Raw genomic sequence first — 19,101 nt, forward strand, 5'->3', positions numbered from 1 at the left:
GTGGGCTTCTTGCTGTGCGTTTGCGTTGCTGAGTGGTTGCGCCGGGCCCTTCAGGCCAAGCGTGAAAACTGTGGTCTGGCCGGGTAGTGTTGGGGCGGAGGTGGGGGCACACTGGGCCCGGCCCCAACACCCTCGCTCTTGCATGCCCCGCTTTCCAACATCGAATCCAAGCGGGGCGGGCGGCGTCGCGAGCGTCTGGAGGGAGCTCTGACCTCTCGGCGTGGGAAGCTGCGCGGAGATGCTGCAGCTAGTTCGGGCAGGGGCGCGGGGCTGGCTGCGGCCGCCTGGCTGCCGGGTGAGGCCGGGGTTCGGGGCGGGGTCGGAGGACAAAGGCCGGAGGGACCGGGGATTGTCTCTTACTCCCGCCCACCGTTTACAGAGCCTGAACGCACTGGCGGAAGAGGCCATGCAGCCGGCGGAGAAGCCAGAGCCGGTGGCGAGCGCGGGTGAGGTTGCCAGGGTCGCCCAGGAGGGCCAGCGACAGGGAATTCTGACCCTTGGCCCTGCCCCTTGACCTCCCAATCGCCTGAGTGCCCCCAGGAGCCTGTGCTGGGCAGGTGCGAGCTCCCGGTATCCCCGCACCGGCGTCAGGTAAAGTCCTGGATAGAGTCCCTGCGGGGCTACGAGCAAGAGCGCGTGGGTCTAGCCGAGCTGCACCCCGAAGTTTTCTCTACAGCGCCCAGGTGAGAGGAAGCTGAAAAGAGGAACTGGGTGGCCGAGGAACGGAGGGGTGGGTGGTAGGAATCAGGATGATCTGGGCTCCAGCCTCAGTTTCTCCACCTGTCAAAAGAGGATGATGGTCTTTGCGGAGTTCTGTGAGGTTGAGAGCTGAGAGGTAACATCCTGTAGGTGTTAAGCAAGCAGAACTGTGGAGCCAGAGTAGCTGGATTCAAATCCTGCCGTCCTCCGTTTGCCCTACGGTGTCTCCATTCTTGTCAAAACTTAAGAGATTAAATCAGTTAATTCTGGCACATAGGAAGTTCTATAGAAATGTTGATTATCGTTACTGTTAATGGTTTTTGCAAAAATGACCACTAACGATGAAGTCCTTACTATATGCCTGGCACAGCCTATTTTATTTGCCTTTGAGTTAACTAGATCCTCGTAGCAACCCTAGGAAGGGGTTCTGCTATCCTTACTTTGTGTATAAGGAAACTGAGCACAGACAGCTTAAGAAATTTGCCCAAGGTCACACAGCTTGCATGGTTTAGAGCCAGGATCTCAAACTTCTGTGGGCTAACTCCCAGGACCGGGTTATCACTTGCCAACCATGTATAGCACTTTGATACTTAGTTTAGCACTATTACTATTATTTGTATGGTTTTCCCCCTGCCTTTGCAGAGTCCCAGTCTAGTAGAGGGTGCCAAAAAAGTTCCAAACACAGTGTATTTTGTTTATTCTGTAAATACTTACAAGGCACCTGTCATGTGCCAGGTTCCATTCGAGGTGTTGGGCATACAGCATTGAGGTCACTGATGTTGCTTACAGTCTAGAGCAGGAGTCAGCAAACTCTATAAAGGGCTAGAAAGAAAGTATTTTAGGTTTTGCAGGCTACATCTCCATGGCAATTACTCACGTCTGCCCGTGTAGTGCAAAAGCAGCCACAGACAATTTGTAAGTGAATGAGCATGGCTGTGTTCCAGTAAAATATGTTTACAAAAACAGGCAGCTGGCCAGATTTGGCCTGCTAGACCGCTTGCCAACGCCTGGCAGCCGTGTCCAGTGTAGCCACATAATGTGAGCCACATGTGTTCATTTACATTTTTCTCTAAGCCACGTGTTTTTTTTTTTAAGTAGAAAGAAACAAATGAGATTGATTTCAGTAGTATATTTTGTTTAACCTGATGTATCTGAAATGCTGTAACTTTAACATGTGGCCAGTGTCTGCTGTAGGGGACAGCACAGGGATAGGGAGGTAAAACCAGGAGGAAGTTTGCAACCAGCGAGTTGTAATGCTAGGGAAGAAGTAAGGTACTGTGGAAAGGAGGAAGGGGCCTCTCTCTGAGATATTTGGCCTGAGACCTGCAGGCTGAGAAGGAACAAGCGAGGGGAACAGTGTTTCAGGCAGAGGGAATAGTGAGCACATATGTATGGAGGCTGGAGCCCGTTTCACAGAATGGAAATGGAGTGGGGCTGGAGGTGGTATGAGATGGGGTCAGAGAGGGGCAGGGGCAGGGCACACAGGGCCCTGGAAGTGGATGGAAGGAGCACGAGTTTAGATCTTTTGGAGTGTGGAGAGCTTAAGTGGATGTGGGCCTCATGTTGCCTTCTTCCTCCACAGGCTGGATATCCTGCACCAGGTTGCTGTCTGGCAGTAGAACTTCAAGAGAATTGTTAGTGCCCTAGGGGGGTGAGGTGGGAGTACAGAGGCCAAGCAAGCCCCTCAGTGTGTCTTCTCCAGATGACTGGGTGCATTCTCCTGAACCGTTGGCTAACGAGTCACTTGCCAGGCATTTCCTGAACAACCCTCCTGCACTGGGCATTGTGCTAGCAGACAAGATTCCTGCCCTTACCAAGTTCACCATCTAGTTGGAGTGGTGAAGGTGAATCAAGTAGTCACTCGTGGAGATGTATAATCAGGGAAGCTTCCCAGAGAAAGGGGCATTTAACCACAGGTGTGCAATAGGAACTAATTAGGTAAAGGGGGCAGAGGGCCTGGGGTGGAGGTAGTGAGAACAGCACATGCAGAGGACTGGGGCAGGGACCAGGAGGAGCCCAGTGTGGCCATAGAGGTCAGCAGTGGTGAGGAGTTTGGATTTTAGGCCAAGAGCATGGAAGAGGCCATTACTGATCAGGGCTTCTCTGCCTTCCCTCTGCCCCCTTCAGAAGTCCATCCAGTTATTTGTATGGTTTGCCCCCTGGCTTTGCGGAGTCCCAGTCTAGTAGAGGGTGCCAAAAAAAGTTACAAACACAATGTATTTTGTTTATTCTGTAAATACTTACAAGGCACCTATCATGTGCCAGGTTCCATTCGAGGTGTTGGGCATACAGCACTGAGGTCACTATCCCTGCTTACATACTCCCTGGCTCCCCATCACCCGAGGAATGAAGTAGGAGTGAAACCAACCTGCCATCAGAAGCCCCCAGCCCCACACCTCTTCCTGATTCTAGCCACAACTCTCCCCACAACTCCCCTTCCTCTCAGATGCAGCCACACTCAAATCATTTGAAAAATAGCCCTCACTGCATGCCAGGTACACAGCCCCTGCCTTTAAGGCCAGCTTTGGGAGGGGAGGAAGAAATACTTGATTTATTTCTCCTTCCCTCTCTCCCCCCCAGAACCCTCTGGCTTGTCCAGCAGAGCCCCCATCTCTGTGCCCCTCATCGGGCCCCGTAGCGGCAGGCCCAGTCTGCCCAGCTCACTGCTGTATTCCTGAGCCTGGCACCTTTGGGCCACAGTGCCATCGGCCTTATGCACCTGACCCTCTCCTCACTTTGTGTCCACAGAGCTATGCCAAGACCAAGACTAGGGCCGAGGTGCAGGGTGGTGGCTGGAAGCCCTGGCTACAGAAAGATAGTGGGCGTGCGAGACATGGCAGCATCCGCTCCCCGATCTGGCGAGGAGGTAAGTGAGGCAGTGCAGGCAGGGGGCTCTGCGTTAATGGAGGTCTTGGTGTCTGTTCACACACACCCAGTGAGAAGTCTCATGAGCCCCATTCCCTCCACCTTGGCAGGGGTGGTAGGACTCAGGCCCACACACCTCCCCACCCATGTGGGTCGGATCTGGGAGCCTCCACTTCCCCACCCCCGCTCTAGTCTTGGCCTCTGCCATCAGACTGTGGACACAGCCCCTGTGGCCCTCCCTCCCATCTCACCTCTCCTGGCCCCCACTTCCTATAGCACCTGGAGGGATTTTCCTAAACTTCTCCATTCCTGTCATCTTTGCATGAAGTCTGAGCTATTTACTTGGCATTCCAGGCTGCAGATCCTCTCTCCTTTGTCCCCTCCACACCCTCTCTGACCAGACAGAGCTTGCCCAGTCATCTGCCATTTGCCTGACCAACTCCCATTGCCTCTCTGATGTGTTTGGGCCATGCCTCCTCCTCGACCTCCCTTGGGTCCCCCTGCCCCTGTACCCCCTTGTGCTGCCCCACATAGCCGTGATTACCTCAGCAGTCAAGCCTCTGAATACGAATGGTTTGAGGGCCGGGATCCTGTCCATCTTGTTCCCTGCTGTACTCCCAGGGCCCCACAGAGAGTGGACACATGGGTAGATGGCCCTCACACAGGGTTCAATGGCTGAAGAAACAGGCCCAGTGAGTGAAGTCACCTGTCCCAGGTGATGTCTGATCCAGCCTTCCCTCTCCATCCGTACCAAGGCCCTGCCCTCTTTGCTGGAATTTAGTCTGTCTGCTGGCAGCCTGTGCACACAATCACTGGAGCAAATTTCTGACCTCCCAGCCCAGCCCCTCACCTGTACACACCTCTGTCCCCTCAGGAGGCATTGCCCACAGCCCCCGGGGCCCCACGAGCTACTACTACATGCTGCCCATGAAAGTGCGGGTGCAGGAGCTCAAGGTGGCACTGACCGTCAAGCTGGCCCAGGTACAGCCCCCATCATGCCTGGCGCTGCTGGAGTCCTTGGGGAGGAGGCTGGGGAGCAATCGGGCTCACACCGTCCTCCTCCCCGCCCCCCAGGACGACCTGCACATCGTGGACTCCCTGGAGCTGCCGACCGCAGACCCCCAGTACCTGACAGAACTGGCCCACTACCACCGTTGGGGGAACTCCATGCTCCTCGTGGACCTGTGAGGGTGCAGGGTAGAGCTGGGTGGGGGCCGAGCTCCATCCGCCACAGGACTCACCTCCTGGCCTCCTTTTCAGAGCACATGAGGACATGCCTCAGAATGTTGTGGCCACCACCTCCAAACTCAAGACCTTCACCCTGGTCCCAGCTGTGGGTGAGCAGAGGGCCCCCAGGTCCCCAGAGAGCACACAGGCCTGTTCACATCCTTTGCCATGCCAGCTCCTGCTCAGGGTGCTCTTTCTTCCTCACTGCATGTCTCTAGACACACGGGGGTCACACAGGCACGAGATTGCCGGCCTTGCAGTGGCTCAGGCCCCAGACGCCCTCCGCTCTGTTAACTCACCCTTCTTTAGGTCCAGTGTTTAAACACATCCAGAACCGGCCATTTCTCACCACCTGGCCCCATAGTCTCCTACCAGGGCTAGCACAGTGGCTGTTGTCCTGGGTGCTGCACCTGCTCTTACGCAGGGTGCTCACCACCACCACCACTAGTGGCAGGTCCCATCCTTGCCCTCCAGTCTGTCCTCCCCTCAGCAGCCACCAGGGGGCGCCTGTGAGCGCCTGCATCTCGGCCCAGTCTGCCCACAGGCCCTGCAGGACCTGCCCCTGGCTCACTGACCAGACACATAGCCGCCTCAGCACATTGTGCTCATTCACCTGCTCTGCTGATGCTCTGTAGGTGGGAGGTGGCAGTGACTGTGGGAGGCTTTGGGTGGCGAGTTGGGAGCTGTGGTCTCTCTCATCCAGGGTCTTGCTGGCAGGGAGTGGCTGAGCTGGCATTTGAACCCAGTCTGCAGGGCTCATGACCCACCCCCGACCACAGTCTCTGTGTAAGGGGGGAGTGCTTCCCAAGGAGGGACAGGGGCTCCAGACACAGGACCGCCTTACCCTCCCTGACTGCACCCGAATGCCCACCTGCAAGGCCTGAATGTGCACAGCATGCTGAAACACCAGACGCTGGTCCTGACCCTGCAGACCGTGGCCTTCCTGGAGGAGAAGCTGCTCTGGCAACACTCGCATTACACCCCCCTCTACCCCTTCCACCTGCCCTACCGCGACCTCCCCTGAGCCCTCACCCTCGCACCCCAGGGCCCATTGGCCGCCCGCCTTCCTGCACTGTTCATGCCAGTTGCCTGCTGCAAGCCAGGCCAAGCCCCTGGCAGGCTCGGGCCTCAGTGGTTTTTAGAAGAGTCCCAGACTCACCTTTTGTGGGCAAGTCAGACCCCGGGTACGTGCAGAGGAATGCCTGTGTACACCACTGTCTCTGGGGCCTCACTCCTGGGCCTCCCCACTCCTGGGCATTCACCCCCTGGGCAGGATTTGTGGTCCTGTTGGTTGTGGTCCTTCGGTCCAGGAGTGCGGGCTTGATTCCACAAGTAGGTATGAGGTGCAAAACTGAGCTCGTCACGGTAATCACCCCTAAGTAGAGAGTCAGGATCCACGTGGCCAATAAGTGAGCAAATAAACACATTCTTAAAAACACCCAACCACTATCCTGATTCTTGCGTCAGCCAATGTCATTTTCCCCCCCACGTTAATGTTTGTTAACAGTTGTCACACAGACTATGCAACAGTGTGGTCAGTTTCCTTCATCAGCCAGAGCCATTGCCCCACTGACCCCCCATCAGCAGGGCTGTCCCTCACTGGAAACATGTGGAATGCCTCTCTGGGGAGTGCCTTCACAGCTTGCAACATATTCTTCAGAAATCCTCGGTGAACAAAAACTTCAATCCTTAAGGCAGCAGATTTGACTAAAAAAAGCTCGGCCACTTGGAGCCAGTAAGGAGGGGTGAAGTGGCAGGTGGGAAAATGCTGCTTGGGCTGAAGCCAAGCCATTCTCTGCCTCTCCCTGCACCTCTTACCAGCCCCTTGGGGACACCAAGGCCTAGAGGACCACCCCCCTGGTGTCCTGACAGCACCCAAACTAGTCTACACAGTTGTAACTAGGAGGAACAGGGCTCAGCGGTCCACATCAGAGCAGTCAGGAAACGGTGGGGCTGACCCCTGCTCTTGCAGATTTTCAAAAGAAATGCACCCAGAAAAGTCTGATGTCCAGAGTATGCTTTCAAATAATCAGGGTTGGGTGGGGGTAGCATGTGTGCCGTCTGCTCAAGATGCCTTGACTGCCACAGGCTGGGTGGTTTAGCTCCAGAAACGCTTGGTTCTAGAAGCCAGAAATCGAAGGTCAAGGTGGCAGGGCTGGCCCTCCTGAGGCTGAGGAAGGTCTGTCCCAGGCCTCTCCCTGGACTCCTGGTGGTTTGCTGGCAGCCCTCAGCCCTCCTGGGCTTACACCCAGATCACCCTCATCTCTGCCTCCACCTTCATGGGGTATCTGTGTATCCAAATTCCCTCTTTTTATAAAGATGCCAGTCATGTTGGGTCAGGGCCACCTTAATGACCTCACCCTAACTTGACCCTATTTCCAAATTGGGTCACATTTGCAGGTACCAGGGGTTAGGTTTTTAGGGGTGTGTGTGTGTGTTGGGGGAGGAGAAGAAACAGGTGTGTGTGGGGGGGGCGGCGAGGAGGAGGAGAAAGGTGGGGGGGGGGAGGAGAAGAAACGTGTGTGTGTGTGTGTGTGTGTTGGGGGAGGAGGAGGAGAAACAGGTGAACCCAACACAGGGTGTAAGGAGAGGGAGAAGATCAGTGCTGAGAACTGGAAGCCACACCTGTGCAGATCCACCCTCTGCTGTTGTCCTGGTTAAATTCTCTCAAAAAGTCTTTTTCAAAAAAGAGATGAGTGAAGACATTTCTTCAGCGGAGCCATTGCTACTTGTAAGTCCCCATCCAGCCTCTTGGAACATGGGAGCCCAGAAAGGGAGGGGACTTCACAGCCTTTCAGAAGTGTCCCTGAAGGCAGGCCATCCAGGACTCAAGCTGGCTCTGGTTTAAGAGAGCTAGTGTGAGCCGAGAGGGCTCAGATCTGACTCCCAGGACACCCAGAGGGTGAGAGGCAGGCAGCTGGGATGGTGCATCCAGGGTGTGTGCTTCTTGATAGTTGGCTTGGAGGCCCACCGGGTGGGTGGGTCTCCCCTCAGCCGCAGCCCAGATCAAAGACACCCCCATCCCAACAAAGGGGTCTCTAGGAAAGAGCTTCCAAGCCCCAGAACACACACCAGATTCACAGGGGTGCCACTTTAACACACTAGGTCATCAAAGAGGGTAAAGCCACCAGCCAAGGAGGACCTGCCCTGGGCCCTCCTACCTGCACCTGTGCAGGACAAACCCAACGGGCTGATGAGAGGGGGTGGGTGGGAGCAGCCAGGAGGAAGGTCAGCAGCAGAGCCACCAGACCCCTTCCCACGGAAGCCTCCAGCCTGGGGAGGCTCCCATCCAACAGCAGTTCAGGTTCAGAGAGATCCCTGGTATCTCATTTTGCAAGGGGAGAGAGATTGTCAGTATTTCTTGACTCTGAAGCTAATGGTCTTATAGATGTATAACCAGACTCTGCCTTGGCCTCATCTGAGATTGTGTCCAAGGCCTCTCAGTATTTATTTAGTGCCTAGAAAACAGGCCAAAGTGACCCACTTTCCACAGAAAAGTTCAGGATTTAAAAATATATAACACGTGAAGCATGTTGAGGGTTCTTAATGATGAGAGCCAAAGGCACTATCACCATGGCACTATTCTACTAGATGCACATTTTCAGATTCTCTGCACCCTGGGAGTTACCATGCTGATAATACAGATTAATATCAAGTGTGATGAAGAAAAATCCCACCCGCCCAAGCGATTCCACTCAGATGGAATCCCACACATTCAAACAGCATTTATTAAGCTACCCCTGTAAACAGTAGCTTGAGGATTATCTGTCCTATTACACATTGAGAATGAGTTATCTTTCTGTATACGTTCCAAGGGGTAGAGAAACCATGTGGCCTTCCTATGTCTTTGATAACCTTGTCCCCATGGAACAGATGACTGCTGTCACTTGAAAGTATATTTAGCTTCTCCTTTCAGCACTCCTCTCTTTCAACCTGTTTTTCCGTTTCCCTACACCTTTTATTCCATCCCTCAAGTACTTAATTTTCCTTCTTTTGCTCTTCCAACACAGCTTCACCTTAAATTCTAGACCATCTAGAATTTTTTTTAAGGCATTCAAGATCATATGAGATAATGAAGTACTCCTTTCAGGCATTAATCCCATTCATTTACTGTTCACGCTACTGTTTCTCAGTCCCCTCCCTATCTCCCTCTCTCTTTAGCCCTCCCTTTCTATATTCATGTTGCCGCCACCTTCAGCTCTCCCCAAGTCACTGCCCCACATTTTCCTCAGGCTCTCTAATCAATCTCCATCCCCACAGCAGGTTTTTCCAAAGAATCTCCACCTCCCCCAACTCTCCATCATCCCTACCCTCGGTGACGCCCTCTCATTTTGCTGTGGTCCCTCACTCTCCCCAACCTCGGATTCCACCCCTACCCCCATCACGGCCCTACACAGTTTAGGGAACGCAGCTCACACTCTCCCTCGATTCCCCAAACTTGTCTCTTCCCCTTAAGACAACCTCCAGTACCCACCTCCCCTATTCCCGGACCCCGCTAGGTCTCCCTGCACCTTCAGAGACTCTTGCCTTCTCCCTTCAGAGTTTTGGATACTCTCACCGCTCGGCGTGCTGCTTGCCCTCGTCCACCCACTGGGCACCCCGTGCCCTCCCCGGGGCCCACAGCGCCCCTCCAGGAGCGGCCCTCCGACCTGCCTCCGCGCCTCCCGCAGCCCCTGCAGCCTCTGGCCCAGCTCCCGCCTGTAACTGCGCCGCCCCCACGTTCTCGCGAGCCTCCTGCAGCAACACCTCGGGCTCCAGCTCCATCGCCCTCTCCGGCCACTCGGCCGGCGGCTGCGGGCGCGGTTCCCGACTGACCTGGGCGCCGCCGAGTGGCCACGCGCGGCCACGCGTACGCGGAAGCGCCGCCCTGCCCCTCTGCAGCCTTGATTGACAGTCGCGCGCCGGCGCCACGCGCAACCGTCGTCCGGGTCTCAGCGCCGCCCGCCTCACAGGCACACCTGGCCTCCGCTGGGCTCCCACGCAACCCCTGGGCCGCGATGCTCACTCAGGGAAGGATTAATAACTACACCTACATCTTACGTCATTCAATACCAGTCCTCCTTGGATCTCCATTTCACAGAGCAGGGAACGGAGGGACAGAGAGGGGAATCAACTCCCAAACAGTCGGCATTCGAACCCATATGATTCTTAAACTGTCATTGTCCTACCTCCGTAGCAAAGGAGCAACTGTTTTAGGAGGTTGTTGTAAAGCACCAGCTCAGTGGGATCCCATAAGGGCCCCGCCTCCCAGAAGCTCCTAGTCTACTGAGGCAGCCAAGACAGCCTAAGCAATGACCAGCTGTATGTACAGCAATCCTGGCAGAGACGAGTGTTAGCAAAGTTTTTCTCTGTATTCTTTCCTGTTACCTTTGGTTGCTATTTGCCCCTCCAGGTCTGGCACCTGCCTTTTGCTGTCCACCAGGGTGACTGTATCCTTGGGCAACCTTCTATTCTGGCTCCTCACTGGGTTCATCCAATGGGAGGCACCAGCTGGAGTCTGGGAGTGGAGGAGAGAGACCTGCAGGCATTTACTCCCCACTCCTTCTCTGCCGGCCTCAAGTGGCTCCCTACCTGAGGGTAAGGCAGTAGCTGCCCACAGGTGCTCATCCCTGGCTGCTTCACCATGCCTTATCGGTCCTCCCAGCTCCACCCAAGCCTCTGTAGCCAATGCTTTCAGTCAACTTTCTCAGCAAACCCTTGGAGTGGGCCATTCATTCCCTGCCAGGACCATGATGGATCCAGCATCCCGAGGATGCCTGCAGTGACAAAATCTCTACCAGCTGGAGATGATAGAAAACCTACATGTTGTCAGCAGTGAGGACCTTGGATATCATTAGGTCTAACTTCATCATTTTGCAGGTGAGGGAACCGAAGCCCACATAGCAGCTGAGCTGTGGCTAGATGAGAACAGACTCTCAAACCCTAGTATTTTCTACAACGTTACACCAATTTTTTACCTTAAGTCAAACTACCTTTTTTCCATATACAGTTACCTCTTGCAAAACAAACAAAGAAAACCGGTTTCATGATAGCAGCACTGGCTTACATGACACAGAGATTCAATAAGATGTATTAAGCATAACATGCACTGCAGATAACAGTAATTTACATTATACATATCACCTTGTTTATGCTGACACAGAATAAAACATTCCCTTTCTATATCCCACATCTGTGGAGTCAACCCTTCTTGTCAGTGAAATTTAAAAGAGCATCTAGTATTATGAATTGTAACCATCTGCTGGGGACACAAAATGGTGAGATCTTGACCAGACCCGGCACCTGCCAGCCATCAGCAGCCTGGTTCTTGCAGTGAAGTCTAGAGATTTCTTTCTCATCTTTATCAAAATGAACATCTGTGATGAACTAGGTCTGCCTGGTTCCTCAGAGCCCCCTAAACTGTCCTCTCACCCCAGGGATGGTTTCCAGGAAGGTATAAGGTGATCGTGTGTCTTTGGCCACCAATGATTAGATCAAGAGATAGGAGGTACCTGCCTCAAGTCGATCAACCAGATTCTCTTTCCCCGGGATTTGGACATAGGAGAGAAAGACTGCAAAGGGTACAAAACCATGGGGCCAGAAAACTCCAGAGCCGTGGGTGGCTCTTTTACATCAGGTGTTCTGGAGAACGGATAAATCAGACCCACAAGACCAGAGTGGTAACCTGGTCACTGTTAGAAAGGACTTGATCTCCTTTCTGCCTGGGGATCATGGTCCACATCCTGTAGCAGAATACTTTCTACTTTCATTTTGCTTGAAGCATAAATTAGTTCCTGCTATATAAAAAAAAATGCCTCTTTTTCACACACCACAAAGAATTTCTAATCAACTATGACAAGAAAGCTTCCTTGGGAGACAAACTCACTTTAGGGCTGAAATCAGAGTCAGAATGTCATGTGGGTTGGAGCACCACTGATGTGCCGGGTTCCTTAGGCCTGACCTTCATAAGTTGGCTCAGAAAAATCCCATGTCACCCAGATAAAGGGAGAGTTTCCTTCAAAAAAATTTCACTTCAAAAAAAAATTTTATCATAAGGATGGACATGCAGATTGCTTAAGGAGGCCTACTACATGCCAGCTACTTCTGGCAAGATGCATCATTCAATTCCCAGAAAATTTAGGAGGTTGGTGTCTTTGCTTCCTACCACCCCTTGCAGATGAGAAAATGAGAGTGAGAGGTTAAGAAGTCTGAAGCAGGATAAAATACACGTGTGTGCTAGAGGCTAGACTTGGAGGCAGAACGCTCTACACACAGGGTGCTGATCCATTGACAGGCCTCCTCCCTTGAGGAACTGCCCTGATCATTCCCTTATTTTCAGCCTCACCCACTTCTCTGGGGCTGACATCAGACCTACCAGAATTTCTGCTAGATGCAGAGAGTCCTTAGCACTCAGCCAGCCCAGTGGTTCTCCAGTCTTACTGTGGTCAGAACCTCCTGAAGAGCTTATCAAAGCCCAGATTGTTGGACTCTACTTTCAAGGCATCTGATTCACTAGGCCTGGGGTGGGGCCTGATATTAGCATTTCTAATAAGTTCTGTGTGATGTTGATGCTACTGGGGACAACAGTTTTAGAAACTGGTCCAACTCTTTCATTTGACAGGTGAAGACGCTGGGGCTCAAGAGGGGCAAGCCACCTTCCCAAGGCCACACGGCAAGTAATGGAATCTTACAGCTCCTGTACCATCTTTAATTCTTCATCCTGCTCATGTACCTTTCAGGGTGACCATAAAGGTAAAGCTAAGTATAGCAGGTGATTTTTTCAGTTCCTCTAGGAAAGAAGGATTCAGGATGCAGTTTAGAGGTAAAGGCTAGAAGTTTGGTTTCCTAACTCTTGGGACTATGTTTACTTTCTTGGTGTCATGATGAGAATCCTGAGCTGTGTCAGGGACTCTTGTATCTCTGAATAGTAGGACAGGCATCTCCTTCCATAAGACCATTCTTCATCTAAATTAGGAAGTTCTGCCAGTTACCAGCCATGAGTGATGAGGCCAACTTATTCATCTTCACGACCTTCTCCGTTTTTCTGTGAGAAAGGAGGACTCAAAACTCCTTCCGACTGGTAGTGAGCACAAATGATGCTACACAGAGTAGCCACTAGAGCCCTTGAGAGGTCCTCCAGGCTGTTAGTCCCCCTTACCTTTCCTTCAATAACAGAATAAAAATAGCTGCAAACTCCTGTAAGAACCATAGATGAGAGTAATAATAGATGTAAGACCTTAGAGACCATGTAGTTTAAAGTAGAACTTGGTAAACAGAGAGACCAAACTGTGAATAGCACAAGTAGGGTAAACAGAGAAATTCAAGGATCAGGTTGCACAATCTCCTCTACAGTTTTCTTTTTTCTTTCTAGTGTACCGTGTATTTACATATGCCATGGCCCTGCCTAAAAGCTGAAAATTAGATCAAATGAATCCTAGGTGTCATTAGACAATATTTTTAAAAAACCTTATAAACTGAAAAATTAAAGAAGATAACTTACATTTCTGAGCACCCTTTATGCGTCAAGGGCTATATTCCCTTCACTTGTTTTATCCTAATAACAACCCTGTGGTAAGGATATTACTTCTCTGGTTTGCAACTATGGGAGGAAAATGAGGCCCAGGGGATAGAGTTCTGGGCCTAAGGGCATAAAAGATAAGTGGTAGCAGCAGGATATGAACCAGATCTGTCTGGTTCCATTGTTCTTAATCTTGTATGTTGACCACTCTATCTCACCTTCTCAGATGAGTATAAAATCTTCTTACTTGCCATGATATAAAAGCACTGTCTTTGTGTGTATACATTGATTGCCCCAGATATACCAAGGACCACTTGACTATCTGGCACCTAAACAAGGGTGCCATTTGCATGCAAACTTCACATTCAGTGAATCTTAGGATCATTGGGTATCAAAGCCATGTATCCTTTAAGGCCCTGAGAATGGGGTATTTCGTTACAAGTGAGATGGAGATTTTCAGGAGCCATGGCTTTCATCCACAGCCATTACCTGTATCCTAGGTGTTGCACTCCATTTGGCTGTGTACACAGAGGGGATCTCAGATCAGCAGATCAACAGTGGCTTGTCTGCACTGAGCACTGAGCAGAAAAGTCAATTACAGAGAAACAGCCAACACTTGGGAGTATCTCCTTCCTGCAGGTTATCAGACCTTGACATAACTAGAGGGAATTGCAGTCAAGTTGAAAAGTTGATACACTAAAAAGAAACAGACTTGTTAAATTCATTGCATGTTGGCCCTGAGGGTTAGAAATAAGGCCATAAGACTGAAATTGTTGGGGATCAGACTTGGCGTGACACACAAAGGAACTGTTTATTCATCAGAAGTGTGCAAAGATGGAAAGAGTGGCTTTGTAATGTAAAGGGGTCCCTGTCATTGAAAGTGTATAAACACAGCCTGCAGGAATGTTTTCAGGAGATGTTGATGACAACATTCAAGCAATAGATAAATGGTTGTAATAATAGAAATTCTTTCCTTAAAGTGGGACAAGGTTCTGATAGCATTATAGCCAAGAGAGCTGGGGATACCCAAATAATAGCCTCTTCCCAGTGACCCCTTGTGTATTTCTTGAGGAAAATGGACTTACAAGGAACAATGGCAAGTGAAAAACAAAATGACTTATTGGATCAGTGTGTTTTATCCCAAAGGAAAAAATATGGTGTCTCTATGGTAGCAAAATCCTCACCTATATGCCTATTTGGATTTCCATCTTTCTTTAAGCTCCAGCAAATCTTCAAATCACAAGTTCTCTGACTTGCTGTGCTCATCTTGGAAATAAAATGATGGAATGCTTGTCATAGAGTCAGATATACATGCAAGGAAAAAAGGAGAGGAGATCACAATAGCTGGACTTTATGTGGGCTGTAGCTCAGCTTGCAATCCAGCTGAATGGTGGAGGCATGTAGGGAAGACCCATGTGCATTTATGTAATGTTTTTATGTTCAGTGATACTGGACATTAGCATTTGTGGTATGATGTGTGCTCTGGATTTTGACCCATCTGATTGGTAACTCCTCTGTCCTTCTGAAGGACTGGCAGGGTCAAGGGAGAGGAAATTTCTTTGTCTACCTAAACCTTCTCCATCTGCCACTTAATGAATATATTAGGCTATGAAAAGGCCAATCAGTAGAAGCTGCAGTGAGTTATATTTCTGAATCAATTTTAGGAAGGAGTTTCTAATGGTGCCACTCCAAATGAATAGGCAATTAAAGCACAATCTTCTTAGAGCACAGACACTTTCTTTCTTTTCTCTATTTCCTCCAGAATATCTAGCACAGGGATTGTTGTGGAGAAACAAAAAAAAATATGTTGTTGGGAAATTGTTCATTGAATTTGAGCTGAGTACAACACCGCAAAGGCCAGAAGGCTCAGGGGAGCTTTGCACATGAAATTGTTCAATAGAATAAAACAGAATAAAATAAACCAATTAAGAAATGGGCAAGAGGCTTGAACAGACATCTCTCCAAAGAAGACATACAAAAGGCCAACAGGTATATGAAAATATATTCAACATCCTAATGATCAAGGAAATGCAATCAAAACCACAATGAGTTATCATCTTCCATCTGTTAGGGTAGTTACTATAAAAAAACAATAAAAGAAAATAGGTGTTGGTGAGCATGTGGGGAAATTGCAACACAGGTTCTAAATCACCCATATTGAAAAGTTATTGGCTCAAACTTTGGGGTTTATTTGTGCATTTCAAACAAGGTCAGGAATATTGTGAGCCCTGGGAAGAGTTAAGTAATAAAATTGATATTTTTTAAGGCACAGATACAACTTTTATTGGTGGGAGATGTTGAAGTTATCTGGAGTGGTAGAAAGAGTTTGGATTGGGAGTCCAAGAGACCTTGGTTGTGGTAATGATTAGATGAGATAATGCAAGGTGATAGATTGTAATGGAAACTTGCACAGGTTGGTGTGTTACCCAGGCATGGGTCTGAAGACTAGCCACAGGAGAAGTAGATTCCAGAGTCACAACTTGGGAATTCCCAAGTGCTAACTTCCTTCTCTTTAATGGATGAGCAGCCATAGAGGTAGCTTTTAAAAATTATATCCAGACTGCTTTGGGCAGTGTGAACATTTAATACTAGTAAGTCTTCTGATCCGTAAACATGGGATGTCTTTCCATTTACTTGTATATCTTTTCATTTCTTTCCTCAATGTTTAGTAGTTTTCAGTGTTCAAATCTTTCACCTCCTTAGTTATATTTATTCCTAAGTAATTTATTATTTTTAATGCTTTTATAAAATGAGACTGTTTTCTTTATTTCCTTTTCAGATGATTTGTTGTTACTATATAGAAATGCAGCTGATTTATTATGTTGATTTTGCATCCTGCTACTTCACTGAATTTGTTTTTAGTTATATCAGTGGTGTGTGTGTGTGTGCGTGTGTAGTCTTTAGGGTTTTCTATACATATGATCATGTCATCTGCAAACAGAGAAATTTTTACTTCTTTTTTGATTTGGGTGCCTTTTATTTCTTTTTCTTGTCTAATTGCTCTGGCTAGGACTTCTAGTACTATGTTGAATATAAGTGAGGAGAGTGGGCATCCATTTTGCTCCTCATCTTAGAAGAATACCTTTTAATTTTTCACTATTAATCATGATGTTAGCTGTGGCCTTGTTACTTATGGTCTTTGATATGGTGACGTACATTCCTTCTTTACCTACTTAGTTGAGGGTTTTGTCGTTAAAGAGTGCTGAAGTTTGTCAAATGCTTTTTTTGTATCTATTTAAGTAACCATGTTGTATTTATCCTTCATTCTGTTAATGTGATGGATTTATTGATTCATGTATATTTAACCATCCTTGCATTCCATGGAAAAATCCCATTTGATCACGGTGTATGATCCTTTTAATGTGATGTTGAATTTGGTGAGCCTAGTATTTTTTTTTAGGGCTCTTGCACCTGTGTTGATCAGGGATATTGGCATGTAATTTTCTACTCTGGTAGTATCTTTGCCTGGCTGTGGTATCAGGGTACTGCTGGCCTCATAAAATGAGTCCCAGTGACTTTTTTTAAGGAATTAGAAAATAATCCTAAAATTCAAAAAAAGGGTCAGAATAGGAAAAGTGATCTTGAGAAACAAGAACAAAGATGGCATCAAACTTCCTGATTTCAAAATGTATTTCAAAGCTACAGTAACTAAAACAATATGGTACTGGTATAAGAACAGACATATAGACCAATGTAACAGAATGCAGAGCCCAGAAATAAATCCCACATATAAGGTCACCTGATCTTTGAGAAAGAGTCCAGGAATACACAATGGGGAATGGATAGTATCTTCAACCAATGGTGTTGTGAAAACTGGAAATCAGTGTGTCTAAAAAAAAGAGAGAAATTGGACCCCTATTTTACATATACACAAAAATCAACTCAAAGTGATTACAGACCTAAGTGTAAGACCTGAAACTGTAAAACTCCTAGAAGAAAACATAAGAGAAAACCTTGACATTTGGTCTTGGCAATGATTTCTTGGCTATGACACCAAAAGCACAGGCAACAAAAGCAAAAATAGACAAGTAGACATCAAACTGAAAAGCTTCTGCACAGAAAAAGAAACAATCAACAGAATGAAAAGATGACACATAGAATGGGAGGAAATATTTGTAAACAATATACCTGGTAAAGAATTAGTGTCCAAAATTTATAAGAAACTCCTGAAACTGAATAGCAGTAGAATAAATAACCCAGTTAAGAAATGGTTTGAACAGACATCTCTCCAAAGAAGATATACAAAAGGCCAACAGGTATATGAAAAGATGTTCAACATCCTAGTGATCAAGGAAATGCAATTAAAACCACAATGAGTTATCATCTTGCATCTGTTAGGGTAGTTACTATAAAAAACAATAAAAGAAAATAGGTGTTGGTGAGCATGTGGAGAAATTGCAACACTTGTACATTGTTGATGGAGATGTGATGGGGATGTCAAATAGTGCAGCAGCAAGAGAAAAGAGTATGGAAGTGCCTCAGAAAACTAAAAATAGCACTACCATATGATCCAGTAATCCCAGTTCTGGGTATATATCCAAAAGAATTGAAATCAGGATCTCAAAGAGGTATCTGCACTCTAGGATTCCTTGAAGCATTTTTCAAAGTAGTCAAGATAAGGGAACAACCCAAGTGTACATTGACAGAAGAATGGATAAAGAAAATGAAATATATATACTATCTGTAATAAGATATTATTCAACTTATAAAAAGAATGAATTCCTGCCATTTGTGACTACATGAATGAACCTAGAGGACATTATGCCAGTGAAGTGATCCAGTCACAGAAGGATAAATACTACATGATTCCACTATATGAAGTACCCCAAATAGTCAAACTCATGGACATAGAGAATACAGGAGTTGTTAGCAGAGGCAAGGATCTGGGGGAAATGGGGAGTTATCATTCAATGATGTAAAATTTCAATTATGCTAGATGAATAAATTCTAAAGATGTGCTGCACAACATAGAGCTTACAGTTAACAAGATGAAATAGTGTACTTTAAAATCTGTTAAAAGGGTGGAAGTCAATTTAAGTTTTCTTGCCACAAAACAAAAATAAAGGGACACAAGGGAACTTTCAGAGGTGTTGGATACCTCTATTACCTTGATTGTGGTGATGGTATCACAGGCATTTGCATATGTCTAACTCATCAAACTATATGCATTAAGTATGTGCAGTTCCTTGTACATCAATTACACCTTGACAAAACTGTTACTGTATGTTTCCTTTTTTTCCCCACACTTCTCTGTATTTTCCATTCTTTCCACACTGAGCATGACTCCCAAATTTATATCACCAGTCCAAACTTCTTCTTTGAACTTCAGACTCACATATCCAACTGCATCCTTGACATGTGCACTTGAACGTTTAATGAGTAATGTTACTCTTCCCCTCAAAACTTTCCAAAGGCTTCTCTTCTCATGCAAAGGTTCACATTCTTATGCAATTGCTCACAAGGCCCTACAGGGCTTTGTAAGGCCCCTTTCTTCCACTTCCGTGCCTAGCACCACTATCTTTTGACCTCATGACATACTCCTATTCCCTCATCCACTACAGTCACACCTGTGGTGCTGGCTGCTGTTCCCCAAAAATGCTAAGTACAATCATGTCTCTTGATCTTTGCACTTGCTGCTCCACTGCCTATTGCTGTTCCCTCAGAATCCCCAGGTCTCTATCACTTCCTTCTGGTTAGTGCAGTTACTATGGCCCATGATTTACCTTCAACACTCCATTTCTTGCTACTATCCTTTATTTTTCCCTAAATGTATATTATCATCTCATACACCATACATTGATACTCACTGTCCA

General features: G+C 48.0%; 1 pseudogene; it reads left to right on the forward strand.

The window, feature by feature from the left end:
* Positions 1 to 23: 23 nt before the first annotated feature.
* On the forward strand, positions 24 to 6,227 carry LOC140849020 (large ribosomal subunit protein uL4m-like; annotated as a pseudogene).
* The last annotated feature ends 12,874 nt before the right edge of the window (positions 6,228 to 19,101 follow it).

Source organism: Manis javanica, chromosome 4, assembly GCF_040802235.1.
Source record: "Manis javanica isolate MJ-LG chromosome 4, MJ_LKY, whole genome shotgun sequence".
Lineage (NCBI taxonomy): Eukaryota > Metazoa > Chordata > Mammalia > Pholidota > Manidae > Manis > Manis javanica.